General features: G+C 36.3%; 1 pseudogene; it reads left to right on the forward strand.

Annotated features, from left to right (window-relative positions):
• Window positions 1-7,569: 7,569 nt before the first annotated feature.
• On the forward strand, window positions 7,570-8,669 carry LOC105887171 (annotated as a pseudogene).
• The last annotated feature ends 7,089 nt before the right edge of the window (window positions 8,670-15,758 follow it).

The raw sequence follows: 15,758 nt of genomic DNA on the forward strand, positions 1-15,758 counted from the left end.
ATCCACTATTAAAGTATAATTTCATGTTGTTTTCATTTCCAGCAAATAAATAATATGAAAACCGATTTGAAAAAATTGCTCATTGCACTTAGTAGCAGATTCAAACATGAAATCTAAAAATTGAGTGTGTATACATATTTTACTCAATGTGCATTTTAAAAATCTAGGAAAAATATGCACGCACATTTATGTATGTGAGCTTTCTTTAATGTATACATCACACTTGATTTATATTCCTCAAAATGTTTATTTTCTTTAAAGCAGAAATTCATGCTCTTAATTTATAAATAAAATTATGAATATATATAATTTTCTTTAAAATTACAATATGTATATTTATAAAGACCTAGTTGTGCTATTTGTTCTCGAGATGGAGGAATTACACCTTAACCCTAGTTGATCATATGGGACATGCGATTGCATGTCATTTAACAAGCTGATCTTTAAATATTCAATTATTTAACAGAGATTGAACCCAGAATTACCTGAACCGAAGAATTTATGTTAATGAAAATTATAGAGGTTTAATCAAAGAAGAATAAAAAATGATATAAGTCAGAGAAAATAAAGGAGCTTAAAATACTGGGCGATCAGATGCCCACTTGTGAATGTTTTGTCCATGTCCATGTCCCCCTTGTTGCTATTTTACTAAATTTTGTTCATGAGCTGGGTCAGGGGTATAGTATGATTGGAAGTTAATTTCTCATCTCTAAAATATTATCCAGGTAAATCTCATTTAAATCTATTTACCTAATGGCTAGTTATAAAGATGAACAAAAATATATAAAGTAAGACATTTTTTTGAAACCACAACAGAATAAAGGCATCATGCAAAATTAAAACAGTAGCTATAATAATAAACAATTTGGGGTAAAATATCATTTTTCACTTGTAAAAAAGGAGATAAGCGGGCCCTCCAAGGGTTTTCATGGTGGATATAGCCTGCAAAAAGTCTCTTCACTCCAATATGTCATTGCAGAGGTTTGTTGTGCCTTTAAAAATGTGTAAGGCAGACTTTCTAGCTGCCAAAGAACTGTTCAAAAAACACATTGTGCTGCAGCTTCCACCTGTAGCAGGGGGTTAAATCCAGTTGGCCCACTGGTTAAGGGAAATATTCAACAATGACTCCAACCAAGAGTTCTATCAGTAAAAAAAAAAAAGCAAAAGTTTTTGGTGTAAAGTACACAGTATATTGGTTTGATTTATTAGTTAAAAGAAAAATAAACTTTCCAAAGTGTTGTCTTTTTAATTTATAGTTAGATTGTCAACTGGCAGCATTTTATTGATGAACTGAACTGGACTTCCAATGGCTGGTACCTTTGGAAGATGGTGTCAAGGTGAGTGTCACCCATTGCTTTATGGATGACAATAAACCAGTTAGCCTATCGTTAAATATGGAAAATATAAAGGAAACCCCACAGAAGTTCAACAGGGGTAGAGAAAATCTAAGACAGCTAGTTGTGTGGGTTTTATATAACACGTAACCTTTTAAAATAAAATGATCTGCATTGGCTCATGTAGACTGTGGGAAGATTTGGCGAGGAATGCTTTTGGGTATATTCAAGTCTGTATAAATGACTCCCAATGTGTCATCTGAAAGCTGTTAGGATTGAAAAAGGCACTGGAACCAATTCTTTCTTTTGTCTCCAGGAGGATTCGAACAGCCCACTCTCCTGGACTCAGAGAGAAGTCTTTTTCACACCTCTCCCAAAGACACTGATGCCGGAAGCATGCTCCGGGCCATATGTGAGCAGCAGCCAGCGCAAAGACAGCTTTGCCAGTGTGTCCCCACTGGCGTTTAAAGGGCAAAGGTAAATGTCATCCTTATACCTTTTCATACTTTATGGATTTTTGCTGCATTGTCCTCCATTGGGGGATTATACCAACAAAGGTTAAGGAAATTTTATGAAGCCAAACTTTATTACTACACAGAGAATGCTGTCCCTGAATTTTAATTTCTCAACTCAGTATCTTAAATGGGGATAAGATTACTCTAAAGTGTAAATGAAATAATAAAATATTTTTCAAACTTGTAAAGTGCTAAAGATATGCTATTATGTAGCTGATGTAAAAACTCAGTTTGAGAAGAATTTATAACCACACTGCATTGGGAAATGAGTCCTGTATCTAGCCACGCAAAGTGTGCATATTCTAGCTTAATGGTACATGGGATCAGCAGTGATTCCATGGGGCAAAGTTATCACATTCCAAGACACGGACCCCTCAAAAACCTAGAGGTTTGTAGACTTTTTTTTTTACCTTTTATTTATTATAATATGGCAGCTTGGGGGCTGCCACTCAGGACCGTCTGATTTTACACGTAATTATTTGGTATGGCCACTGAGCTCTACACAGGCAACCCAGGACTTGAACTGTACTGCTCTAGAGAACAGGATTGCAAAAAGGGAGCAAGGGGTTGTTGGGAAAAACAGCTCTCAAGCCATTAAACACTTTGAAAAGTATTTTCATTCCCCTATAACTATTTCAGAAAATAGGGAAAATAAGCAAAATAAGCCCAGGGATTAACTCTCAAGTACTTGTGCTCCTAACAGCTCACTCCACCAAGAAGATAAGCAATTGCATTCCTACATATCGGAAACTGGGTGGTATTAAAACTAGCATTTCCTACAGTGTCTTCCAACGATTAGCCTGAAAGTTAAAAAAGTCTGAAAAGATTGGTATTTTATCAATTTTATACAAATAGATATTCCACATCAGATGTTACACAAAATGTATATATTTCTAGTTTCTTTTATAAAATGTTAGACCTTTGTGTTACCTTAGCTTTATAATTTGTCTCCCATTAAGTACACATACAATGAAATTTAGAAAACATGTTTTTTAAACTTAAAGCAAACACATTTGAAGGTCTTTGATGCATATGAATTTTCTTTTTTAGAAAGCTTATTTTTCTAAAAACTCAGTTTTTTTTTTTTTTTTGGACGTTCATCAACATTGAATATAATACTGAAAAACCCCAATTATTTAATATGTTAAAAATGATACCTAAGTTTTGTTTTTATTTGCATTCCTTTTATTGTGGGATTAAATCCTTTGTGTTTATGGTTAATTCATATTTATGCATTCATGAATTCACTATCTATGTTTTTTAATGAATTTTATGACTTTCAGTGGAATATCTATCTCTTGGGCTCAGTTGCAACCCGCTATCAGTAAATTATTATTTAATCCCAACTATTAAATTAAATTTCACTTACCATCAACAATAAGATGTAGGACTTATTGATGGATAACTACGTGCTGTATACCCTCAGAAAATCTTTCATACATCGCATAAAATGTAAGTCCCATATGGGAAAGAATTTTTATCTGAAAAATTTTTAAGGTTATATTTCTAACACTCAGATCTATACCTGCTTTATAAGAGGTGTTCAATAAACATTTGTTGAATAAATAAATGGATGATTCCAGGCTGAAATCATAAATACCACCTCTAGGTTGATGACTTTCAAATGCTAACCTCTGGCTCTGACAGGATGTCTTAAAAATATCTGCTTACTTCCCTTCTTAGGACTTTCTAATGTTTTTTCACTGTCTCAAGAAAGAAATCTAAACTCTTTACTGAGATCTACAAGATTTGAATCATCCTTAGCATCATGTCAGAATGTGAAGTGGATCACAGAGTGTGTCAGTGTCTCCAAGAGTTGGAAAGCTGCTATATTTTCTAGCAGAAGGTAGCAGTCCTCCTCCACAATAGCCAATGACTAGCTAAGTAGCTATTTTAGTTCCACATTTTATTTCCTGATAGTTTTTGCCTGTGAGGAGAGAGGTATGGACAGAGAATGTTTCACTGGTATTAGGATAGATACAGTAATACTTATCGTAAATGAATGTATCAATACTGTAATACCTACAACAAATGGTAAAAGTAAATATTGTCTCTCATATGTAAAAAGTAAACATGTAATTAGGAAAACAGCATCAGAAATGGTCACAGGCTGTTGCTATTCCACAGTTTGGGGATTAGGTAGTTTTTCTTATTATGCAAAACATTATTAATATTATTTGTAGACTGTCATTTCATTGGTGTATATTGATTAATTTAAATATATATTATATTTTATGTATACGGTTATGCATATTGAATGTATGTGTAAGTATTCATGTCTCAACTTTGGTTCTATTTTATGTTTATTTCTTTTTAGTTTATCTGTGGAAATAATGAGACTTCCTTATTTTAATGTGCTAATACTTTAAAAGAAACTAGTGTAGGGGCGGAGGCAAGACGGCCAACTGGAGCCAGCTATCCACAGAGGCTCCCGTCCAGAAGGAGAGTTAAAGGACAGAAGTATAGCAAGTAAGCTGATGGTTTGGAGCTGAGCCAAAAGAGAAAGTTGAAAAACACACATCAACCCTGTTGAGGCGAGCTGCAACTCCAAGGAAACAAATAATAGGTACAAAATCCATCGCCAAGCAGATGGGAGTCCCCTCCCCCGTAAAAATGACTTACAGTATACTTTCTATAAACAAGCGAGCAGAGTTCTGAACTCCTCCTATTTTATTCCATGGGAGAGACCCTCTAAAAACTGGAATTCCTTCCCCAGAGAGGACCCACTAGTGTGCCATGGCACTTTCATGCCAGGCGTAAAACTGTATATATTCTCTCCCTGCAATTCTGAACTCCCAGCACTCTCCTCCACTCTTACCCTGAGGTCTGGAAGCCTGTCCCCCAAGAAGTCCAGAGTCTTGGGTATTTTCTTGAGAGGTGTGGACAAGGCATGGGTTGTTGCAGGTCTGTGCTGATTCTGTGGCATGCGGGTAAAGAGAGGACTGTGCACTGGGGAGCCATACGGGAGAGGGAGAAGTGGTACCCCACGGCACAGAGCAGCAGCGCAGCAGTGAGAACAATAGGGCTCACACCCCTGGGGATATTTTGGAGAGACACTCCCCACTTCTCTTGGCAATTAGAGAAAGCCAGGCCTCTACTCCAGTGGCAGCCACTGGTAGAACAGATCTGGGATGGAAACGCAGGCCCCACCAGGAAAGGGTATACCTGAGGCAGTACCTGCCTGGGTGGAGTGCAGTGGAGATGGAGACTAGAATAAGTGCATGCAGAGACCGCATACTCCAGGGTGGGGCTAAGTCATAAGTGCTACTTTAATGACCCTAAGAAGTATCTGGCCCCCAGGGGAACATAGCTGAGACAAAAGCAGGCAGAGCAACAGCACCAGCCCAGGGAGAGGCAGGAACTTAAGTGTGACCTCTAACCATGCCTGCCCCAACACAGAATGCATCAGAGACAGAGACACCACGTCCATGAGAATTGGCTCAACGGCACCAGCACAGGGCAGGGCTGAGTGAACTCAAATAGCACCTGGCCCACAGGGGAATATAGCCAGTACAGAAATGCAAATTCTGTAAGAATATAAATGGCAACAACATCAATCTGAGGCAGGGCTGGAACTGAGTGAATCACCCCAGTTTCCATTAAGCACCTGAGGCTATCACCCTTCAGCTCCCCCCTGTCGGCTGGTGGCAGAGTGTGGTGTTCTGGCCAAGGAGACATAGATCTCCCTATGACTCAGGCAGGTGCAAACCCCTAGAGCATCTGCTCATTGGAGAGAACTGAGTCACAGTCCCGTGGGGTTAGCAGTGACTGGGTTTGACAGAGGTGTAAGGTGGGGAAGGAGGCATCAACCTTCCCTGACTAATTTACTTGCTGGTTGGGTCCTTCTGACTCCATGGAGCACCGGAGTGAGTCATACTCCAGCTTCCAACAGACCTCTGCTATCTAGTTGCTGGAGACCTCTTGAACGCTCCCACTAGAGACCAGGTGCTGACTGGGACAATTGATTTGGATCTCTTGAACTGGGATAATCACCTGAGGACTATCCAAAGTGGTACCATGGGTGTGTGGTTGTGGGAAGGTTTGAATTTCCTTTTCCAATTGTTGCCCTTGGGGGGCAGGGTGACTTAATTGCTGGTATTTCTCCACAGCTGAGACTTCAACCCCGAGTAACTGATTCACTAGGATAGGACAAAGGCCAGCTGAAAACAAGACAGAGCCACTTAGCCCCACCATACCAAGCAGGTCCCCAGTGTCTCAGGCTGTAGCACTGTATGGGTCCTTTGAAAAACTATAGGGGAAAAGGTACAGACACCAGTCCCAGCTCCTGGCAAAGGGCTGGTTAATCAGTTCTCTAGGAGTCCTCAACCCAACTTCACCTTATCTGCTCATCTAAGCAAATGGTGTAAAATAATCACGGGGTGGAATCAGTGTAAAAACTCTGGCAACATGAATAATCAATGTAGATCAACTCCTCCAAGGAACAACATGGCAAATACATCGGAGATCCCATTCATAAACAAATGGCTGAGATGTCAGAAATTAAGTTCAGAATTTGGATTGCAAATAAGATTAATAGAATGGAGGTAAATTTGGAATTAGAAATTCAAGGAGCATTTCAAAAGTTGTATCAAGAATTCAATGAATTCAAAGACAAAAATCACCAAAGGTATTTGACACATTGAGACAAGAACTTGCAGCCCTCAAAGATCTCAGAAGTACAGTAGAATCTCTCAGTAACAGAATGGATAAGGCAGAAGAAAGGATTTCTGACATTGAAGACAAAGCATGTGAATACTCCCAAATGCTCAAAGAGGAAAAGAAGTGGAGAGCAAAATGGATCATTCTCTCAGAGAGCTCTGGGATAATTTGAAGAAAACTAATATTCGCCATATAGGAATTCCTGAAGGCAACAAGTTTGCTTCGAAAGGCCCAGATGCTCTACTCCATGAGATAATCAAGGAGAACTTTCCAGACATGCCAAGAGATTATGAAATTCAGATAGCAGACAGCTTCAGAACCTCAGCATGACTCAACCTGAATAAGGCATTTCCCAGACACATTATAATTAACTTTGCCAAAGTTAATATGAAAGAGAAAATTCTGCAAGCAGCCAGGTGTAAGAAAATAATAACCTACAATAACCTACAAGGGGAAGAATATTAGAATGACTGTAGATCTTTCTGCTGAAACTTTTCAAGCTAGAAGAGGGTGGTCATTGACTTTTAATCTCCTAAAACAAAATAACTTTCAACTCAGGATCCTATATCCAGTTAAACTGAGTTTCATTTATGATGGAGAAATACTTAAATACTTTACTTACTTAAGTATTTACTTACTTAAATACTTTAGTGACACTCACATGTTGAAGAAATTTGCCATAACTAAACCAGCTCTCCAGGATATTTTCAGACCTATCCTCCATAATGACCAGTGTAATCCTCTACCACCAAAGTAAACTCACTCAGAAACTTTCATCAAATTCCAATTTCCAGAGTGGTGAAAGGATTAAAAATGTCCACTGGACTTTTGAAAAACTTGATACTCAAAATTCTACCAGACTTACCAATATTCTCTATTAATGTGAATGATTTAAATTGTTCTCTAAAGAGGCATAGGTTAGCTGACTGGATACAAAAACTCAGGCCACATTTGAATACAAGAATATCATCTTACCTTAAAAGATAAATATAGAAATCTTCAGAACAGAATCTCTGACTAGTTCTCTGAAAGAGGATAGAAACACAGACACTTCTTTAGTAATGGCAAGTGTATCAGAATTCCTCAAGCAGGTCTGTCTTATTGAAAATGAAGAGCAGCAGTATGTTAATACTATGAAATCATCCAAAGGTGGTCCTGGGTCAGTGGTGAGCCCCTATCCTTTCTTTGATCCATCTGCAGATGTTGCTGCCATCCATTGAGCCCTGATGGTTAAAGGTGTAGATGAAGGAACTATCATTGACATATTAACTAAAAGAACCAATGCTTAGTGTCAACAAATCAAAGCAGCATATTTCCAGGAGGAGGGAAAGCCCTTGGATGAAGTACTGAAGAAGGCCCTTATAGGCAACCTGGAGTAAGTTGCTTTAGCACTGCTAAAAACCCCAGCACAGTTTGATGCTGATGAACTCTATGCTGCCATGAAGGGCTTTGGAACTGATGGACACACTGTGGTTGAAATATTGACATCAATATTGACACTCTGATTGAAGTATTGACATCAACAAAGAAATCAGAGAAATTAACAGAGTCTACAGAGATGAACTGAAAAGAAATCTGTATATATACAGATATAACCTCAGACACATATGGAGATTTCTGGAAGGCTTTTATTTCTCTTGCTAAGGGTGACCAAAGTGAGGATTTTGGTGTGAATGAAGACTTGGCTGATATGGATGCCAGGGCCTTGTATGAAGCAGGAGAAAAGAGAAAGGGGACAGAGGCCAAAGTGTTCATTACAATTCTTACCATCAGGGGCTATCCCCATCTTTGCAGAGTGTTTCAAAAATATACCAAATACAGCAAGCATGACATGAACAAAGCTCTGGACCTGGAGATGAAAGGTGACATTGAGAAATGCCTCACAGCCATTGTGAAGTGTGCTACCTGCAAACCAGCTTTCTTTGCCGAGAAGCTTCATCATGCCATGAAGAGTGCTGGAACTTGTCATGAGGAATTGATCAGGATTATGGTTTCCCATTCTGAAATTGACATAAATGATATCAAAGCATTCTATCAGAGGATGTATGGTGACTCTCTTGGCCAAGCCAATATGGATGAAGCCAAAGGAGATTATGAAAAAATCTTGGTGTTTCTTTGTGGAGGAAACCAAACATTCCTTTCATGGTATCAAGCATTATGATCAGAAGATATTTTAATTATTTTAGTTATATCTTTTCTTTCTATAACATAGGCTTAATAAGAAAGTTTCTTCAGGAGGATTACCAAGTAGTTACCTGATTTCTGAAACATACAGCCTGTAAATAATTTTTATATCACAACTCTATGTAACAGAGATAAGCTATTTTTTTTTTTGATGTGTTTACCTTGAACCAAAAAACCCCATACTCAAGTTGTTCTAGCAACATTATTTGGGGAAGATGTCTATGTAGAAGAAAATAAAATGTTATAAGACAAAAAAAAAAGGTAAATATAGATTGGGTGGTGCCGCTGGCTCAGTGGGTTGGGCACTGGCCCCATATACTGAGGATGGCAGGTTCAATATATGTAAATGTATAAATATAATTCATCACATAAACAAAATAAAAAACAAAGACCATATGATTCTCTCAATTGATGCAGAAAAAGCTTTTGATAATATCCAGCATCCTTTCATGATCAGAACACTTAAGAAATTTGGTATAGAAGGGACATTTCTTAAACTGATAGAGGCCATCTACAGCAAACCCACAGCCAATATTGTATTGAATGGAGTTAAATTGAAATCATTTCCACTCAGATCAGGAACCAGGCAAGGTTGCCCATTGTCTCCACTGCTTTTCAACATTGTAATGGTAGTCTTAGCCATCGCAATTAGGGAAGAAAAGGCAATCAAGGGTATCTATAGGATCAGAGGATATCAAACTTTTACTCTTTGCAGATCATATGAATGTATACCTGGAAAAAAACAGGGATTCTACTACAAAACACTTAGAAGTAGTCAAGGAATATAGCAGTGTCTCAGGTTACAAAATCAACACTCATAAATCTGTAGCCTTTATATATACCAACAATAGTCAAGCTGAAAAACAGTCAAGGACTCTATTCCTTTCACAGTAGTGCCAAAGAAGGTGAAATATTTGGGAGTTTACCTAACAATGAACGTGAAAGATCTCTATTTCTCTAAGAAAAGAAATAGCTGAAGAGGTTAACAAATGGAAAAAGAAACCATGCTCAAGGCTGGGAAGAATCAACATTGTTAAAATGTCCTTACTACCCAAAGCAAGGTACAATTTTAATGCAATCCCTATTAAAGCTCCACTGTTATACTTTAAAGATCTCGAAAAAATAATACTTCATTTTATATGGAATCAGAAAAAACCTCAAATAGCCAAGACATAACTCAGAAATAAAAACAAAGCAGGAAGAATCATGCTATCAGAGCTCAGATTATGCTATAAATTGATAGTGATCAAAACTGCATGGTGCTGGCACAAAAACAAAGTGGTAGATGTATGGAACAGAATAGAGAACCAAGAGATGAACCCAGGTACTTACCATTATTTGATAAACCAAACCAATGAAAAACATTGAATGGGGAAAAAAATTCCCTATTTAACAAATGGTGCTGGGTGAACTGGCTGGCGACCTGTAGAAGACTGAAACTGGACCCACACTTTTCGCCATTATTTAAGATAGACTCTCGCTGGATTAAAGTTAAACTTAAGACATAAAACTATAAAAATACTAGAAGAACGTGTAGGGAAAACTCTTGAAGAAATTGGCCTGGGTGAATATTTTATGAGGAATACCCTCCAGGCTATTGAAGCAACATCAAAAATATACTATTGGGATCTGATCAAACTAAAAAAAGCTTCTGCACAGCCAAGAACACAGTAAATAAAGCAAGCAGAGAGCCCTCAGAATGGGAGAAGATACTTTCAGGTTATGTCTCTGACAAAGGTATAATAACCAGAATCCACAGAGAACTCAAATGTATTAGCAAGAAAAGATCAAGTGATCCCATCTCATTGTGGGCAAGGGACTTGAAGAGAAACTTCTCTGAAGAAGACAAGTGCACGGCCTACAGACACATGAAAAAATGCTTATCATCCTTAATCATCAGAGAAATGCAAATCAAAACCACTTTGAGATATCATCTAACTCCAGTAAGATTAGCCCATATCACAAAATCCCAAAACCACAGATGCTGGTATGGATGTTGAGAAAAGGGAACACTTCTGCATTGCTGGTGGGAATGCAAACTAATATGTTCCTTTTGGAAAGATATTTGGAGATCACTTAGGGAATCTAAAAATAGACCTGCCATTCGATCCTTCAATTCCTCTACTAGGAAGGAATATATATACTATGCATGTCCACATCTATACATATCCCTATGATATATTTTGAAGGTATTTCAAATCCTAGCATTTTAGCTGTTTCTTATGGTTATCTATTTTGTTGTTACATGGCAGACTCTTCTTCACATTGAAATGTCACTCGTCAAACCTTTCTAACTTACTGTCTCCAGACCTTTTCACTTTTAATATATTTGTGAGAAAGAACTAAAGATATAAACAAATTAACTAATCATTTCATTAATCAACCTGTCCACTTCACATTTTAATAGAGGTAATTTAGCATGCTGTTTCAGAATTCAGTATCATCTATATTTGATCTCTAGTATTGATGTAAAAAATAAAATTCCCTTTGTATTTGTTATCCATAGACATTGAAAAGGTTTTAAAAGAAAACTTTCTATTTGTTGTTAATTTTAATGTATTTGGAAATCAGTTTCTTAATTTCCTTTTACCTCTGACAATCTTGTGGTATTTTAAAATCTTTGGTGAGGAAGTGCACATCAAAATAACCTGTCATTAATTCCACATAACTCACAGGTTTACATCTTTCACAATCTCTGTAAAGGAATTACAACTTGACTATTTTTAGAAAAATACAGAAACACCTACTGCCAATGTACAATGTATATTGACCTAATTTTCAAAGTGTATCTGAGTGTTGGGATGATGACCCAAGCTCTATATTAAAAGTGACAGAATATAATGAAGGCTTCTGCAGTTTGACAAGGTGGTATGCTGTGACCACCCAGGCCTTACATGCCCTGGTCTGAAGTAAAAAAACTTAAAGGAAAATCTATCACTAACATTAGTTTTTGATAGAGTTGAATGTATTGACTGCTCCATGTAGAAATGACCCGCCCAGGAAGGATCAAGGGAGTATCCCACCCAGGAAATAATGAGTGCGCCAATCTCTGCCCCCCTGACCCTTCACGTCCACATCGCTGGTCAGCGATTTCATCTCACCTGCACCCAGGTGGAATGAAGACCACATGACCACACAGAGCCAGGACTGTTTTCCTTTCATTTCACGCCTTGGAATCATCTTTCATCTTTGGGTCTGTAACCTCTCAGTTTTTCAATTGTCATCAAGTTATTTCCTTTTCTACCCATTTAAGTGCTTAGGTACCAAACATTAACTACAATGAATAATAGTGCTCTATGCTAAAGGAAAAATAGTTCACATTTTAAAACTCTGTGTATTTAACTGGCTGAATACTTCTTAAGAATTTATCTTTTTTTCTCTACAAATATATTTGCTCCATCTTTATTGAGGTATAACTGACAAAACATATATTTAAATTTGTATATATTTGTAGTGTACACCATGATGTTTTGATGTGTGGTAGCTACTTGTTGTAAAATGATTACCACAGTCAAACTAATTAACATATTCATTACCTCATATAGTTCCTTTTTTTGTGGTGAGAATAATTAAGATCTACTCTCAGTGAATTTCGAGAATGTAAAAATAGTACTACATTGGCTTTCCCTCGAAAGTTTAAAAAAATTTAAATGTTGAATACTTTTGCCAAACATAAAGATATAAATAATTATAAAGCAAAATCTTACATTACCACTATGAAGATTTATACTGACTTTTTAACTGTTAAGATGAATACATGTGGAAGAAATTACATTTAAAAATTCAGTTTTTTGTGATAATAAATGATTATGTTTACAAAGACTCTATAAAAAAGTCAAAGGCATAAAAATTACTAGTATTTGGTTAATCAGAAAAGCTTGAGCAATTGATAAAGGACAGAGTATATAAGAAAGAATCTGTGATATTTTGGAGGATAAATTTTTAAAATACATGCTCATCATTATTAATTTTCAAAATATTGGTTTAGGCTTAATTTTAACTAGAAAACATAAAGATCCAAATACAGACATAAAGACAAAGAATTAAATGCTTTAACTTTAAGCTGTGACTGATCTTGACAGAGAGTAAAACCTTATTGATGAGAGCTCCTGTTACCCTTTCTCTGAAGAGGAAAACTGGTCTTCCATGGTTGTTATCAGAACATTCTAAAGAATTGATGAATAAGTGCTTGTTGTGGTAGTAAATTCATATTTCATTTTGTTCTATAATAGAGTGACAAATATTTTATTCAGCCCTAGACCTTGAAAGCTAAGTGATCTATTATTAAAATAGTTGATTACTATAGAATCTAAATTTTTGCCCGAAGTTATGTTCTCATCGAAAGTTTTCTAAAAGTAAGTGTTCTCTAGAATAAATCTCATGGGAGGGAAATATATGCAAAAGTTATCTTTTTATATTATTATAAAACAACATTTTAAAAATTAAATAAATTAGTGAAATAGTGATTTTTCTGATAACATTATTAGAGGAGAGTTTTTCCAATATTGCTAATGTCTCATATAATATTTGTTTCTGAAAGGTTATACAATCCATATTGAGGTATCACAATAGTTCATTGACCTATAAAGTATTAATTAAATTCTACATATCTAATTTTAGCTTATGAATTACTGATGCTTTCAAAACTGTCATGATTCCTAAGTTGGTACTTCTGTCTTTTCTGTCCATTTGCATTGCTACAGTTTAATTTGTGCCAAGCACTAAATAATTTATATGTATTAACTAATTTATAGTTTGACTCCCTGAAAGTTATGTTTCATTTTTATCCCCTTTCAAAGATGAAGATATGGAGGACAATTGAATAACTTGCTAGAAAGCCTAGCTCTAGCCCTGATACTCTTAAGTGCTCTATGGTACAACCACCAGAATCTTATTTCCCAGTTTAAAAACAAAGCCAGCCTCACTATTTATATTAAGTAAAGGAAAATTACATCACATAATCTGCTCTCCAAATTCTTCTGTCAGGGTCTTGCTATAGTAACAGCTATTGTGAATTTATAAGACCATTGTGTATAAGACTCAGAGCCAGGTTCTGGAAGGATGCAAAGATACATGGTCTTTGTCCTTAAATGCCACCCCCCCCCCAAAACTAGAACCCTATAGAGGAAGATTGATGTTCTCACAAATAGAAATTAAGTAAAATATTGTGATAACACACAAAAAAAGCAGGAAGATTTAAATCTTGGTTAGAATGGGGAGAGAAAGAAAATCAATAAATTAAGAGGATATGGCATAGAAATTGAGATAACATGTATATTTGACATCAATCAGAATATTTTTTAAAAACAAGAACAAGCATAATGAGAACAAGAAGTATAAAAATTTAAGATAATTAAATTATTATTAATTTTACAAAAGACAAGAAGCAATTAAACGGCAGATAGTTCCTATTCTTGTTCTTGAATATGGCCACATTAATACCTGAAGGGAAAGAAATATTGCCATTATTAAAGATGAGCCATGGTCTAGGTCTCTTTAGGTTAATTCACAGGAGGGGCAATTTTCATACTGTTAGGTAGAGTGGGTGAGGCATTGTCAAGACCCTCCAGCCTGTAGAACACACTGACCAACAGAACATTACTTGAGGTCCAATGAAAGACTAATATGAAGAGCTGACCATAGCTACTTATTCCTGTATTATGAGGCTGAAGGACATGGTTTATGCAAGTGACAGTCTAGATTTCATCAGTCTCTTTCTACCACGTGTTTAGATGATACCAGAGTAAGTGAAATTTGAAAGTTATTACTAAAGATCCTCTTTGAAGAGGTGTTTATAGTTTTTTAATAACCTCAGCATTAGCCTATAGGAAAAACAAATACAACCATTTTTAAATCTTATTTTTAAGAAAGATTTCTATAAATCATTTAAAAAAAAAAAACCTGCTTGCTTTCTGAATGGAAGCAGGAAAACATAAAAAAGATGTATATATAAAGTATTTAGAATAAAGATTTTTTTTAAGATGGGCAATTTACTATGATAGAGCAAACATATTATAGTAAACTCTTAAAAATTATATATGTATAAGGGACAATGAACAAAATGTATAGATGGTATCCAGTGATAATTTTATGTGGTTTTTCCAATATAGACTTTTGATAAAAATCAAAGGCATAGCATCAAAATTTTAGTACTTTGCAAATTATTTGCAATAATTTTAACTTGTCTTCTTTTGGTAAATAATTTATAAATCTAGACTTAATAGTCTATTGTTGTTTAATGTGGTACAAGTATACAGCTTTCTGGTTTAATCTGATATTGGGTAGTTCACAGTCTATCAGACAAGCTATCCATACACTCCTCTAAACCTTCTCATTTCTGCGGAGATGCACCACTTCTTTTTTTTTTTGGCCTGGGTTTGAACCTGCCACCCTTGGCATACGGGGCCAGCACTTTACTCCTTGAGCCACAGGCGCTGCCCAATATGCACCACTTTTGTGAGCTTTTGAATGGAAACTTGGTGGGGAAACATTTTCTTTCTACTGAGAATTATATCCCAGTTCTGTATTATGAATTAAAAATATTTATCTCTTAGAGGTCTAGTATAGAGTATAGCAGTAGAGATAAAATCCAAGGTGTAGATGCAGGATTTACACCTGCATTTTAGTTGCAGGACTTTAGTGCCTAAGCATCCTCTCCTATAGAATGGAAGTGATAATAAAGACAACCACAGGGTTGGGGAAAAGATTAAATGCGTATGTGATACATAATTAGTCCTTTGTTGAGTATTGTCTCAGGTTAGAGACTCTAAGTTTCACATAGACAGTTATGACTTTTGGAGAATCTGGATTCCTCATGCAGGAGGAACCTCCTACATGGTTATGAGTTGGAAGATGTCCAGCCTAAGGGTAATCTTTTCCTTTAATAAGCAGCTTGTGAATGACTAAAATTTCTGAAGATGTATTTGAATAAAAACTTATAAGCTTGGAATCCCAGTGACTTGGGAGGCTGAGGAAGGACGATCACTAGAGCCCAAGAGTTTATGCTGCAGTGATTATGACTGCACTACTGCACTCCAGCCTGGGAGACATAGTGAGACCCTGTCTC

This window comes from Otolemur garnettii, unplaced genomic scaffold, assembly GCF_000181295.1.
Source record: "Otolemur garnettii isolate 467f Iridium unplaced genomic scaffold, OtoGar3 scaffold00052, whole genome shotgun sequence".
NCBI classification, from domain to species: domain Eukaryota; kingdom Metazoa; phylum Chordata; class Mammalia; order Primates; family Galagidae; genus Otolemur; species Otolemur garnettii.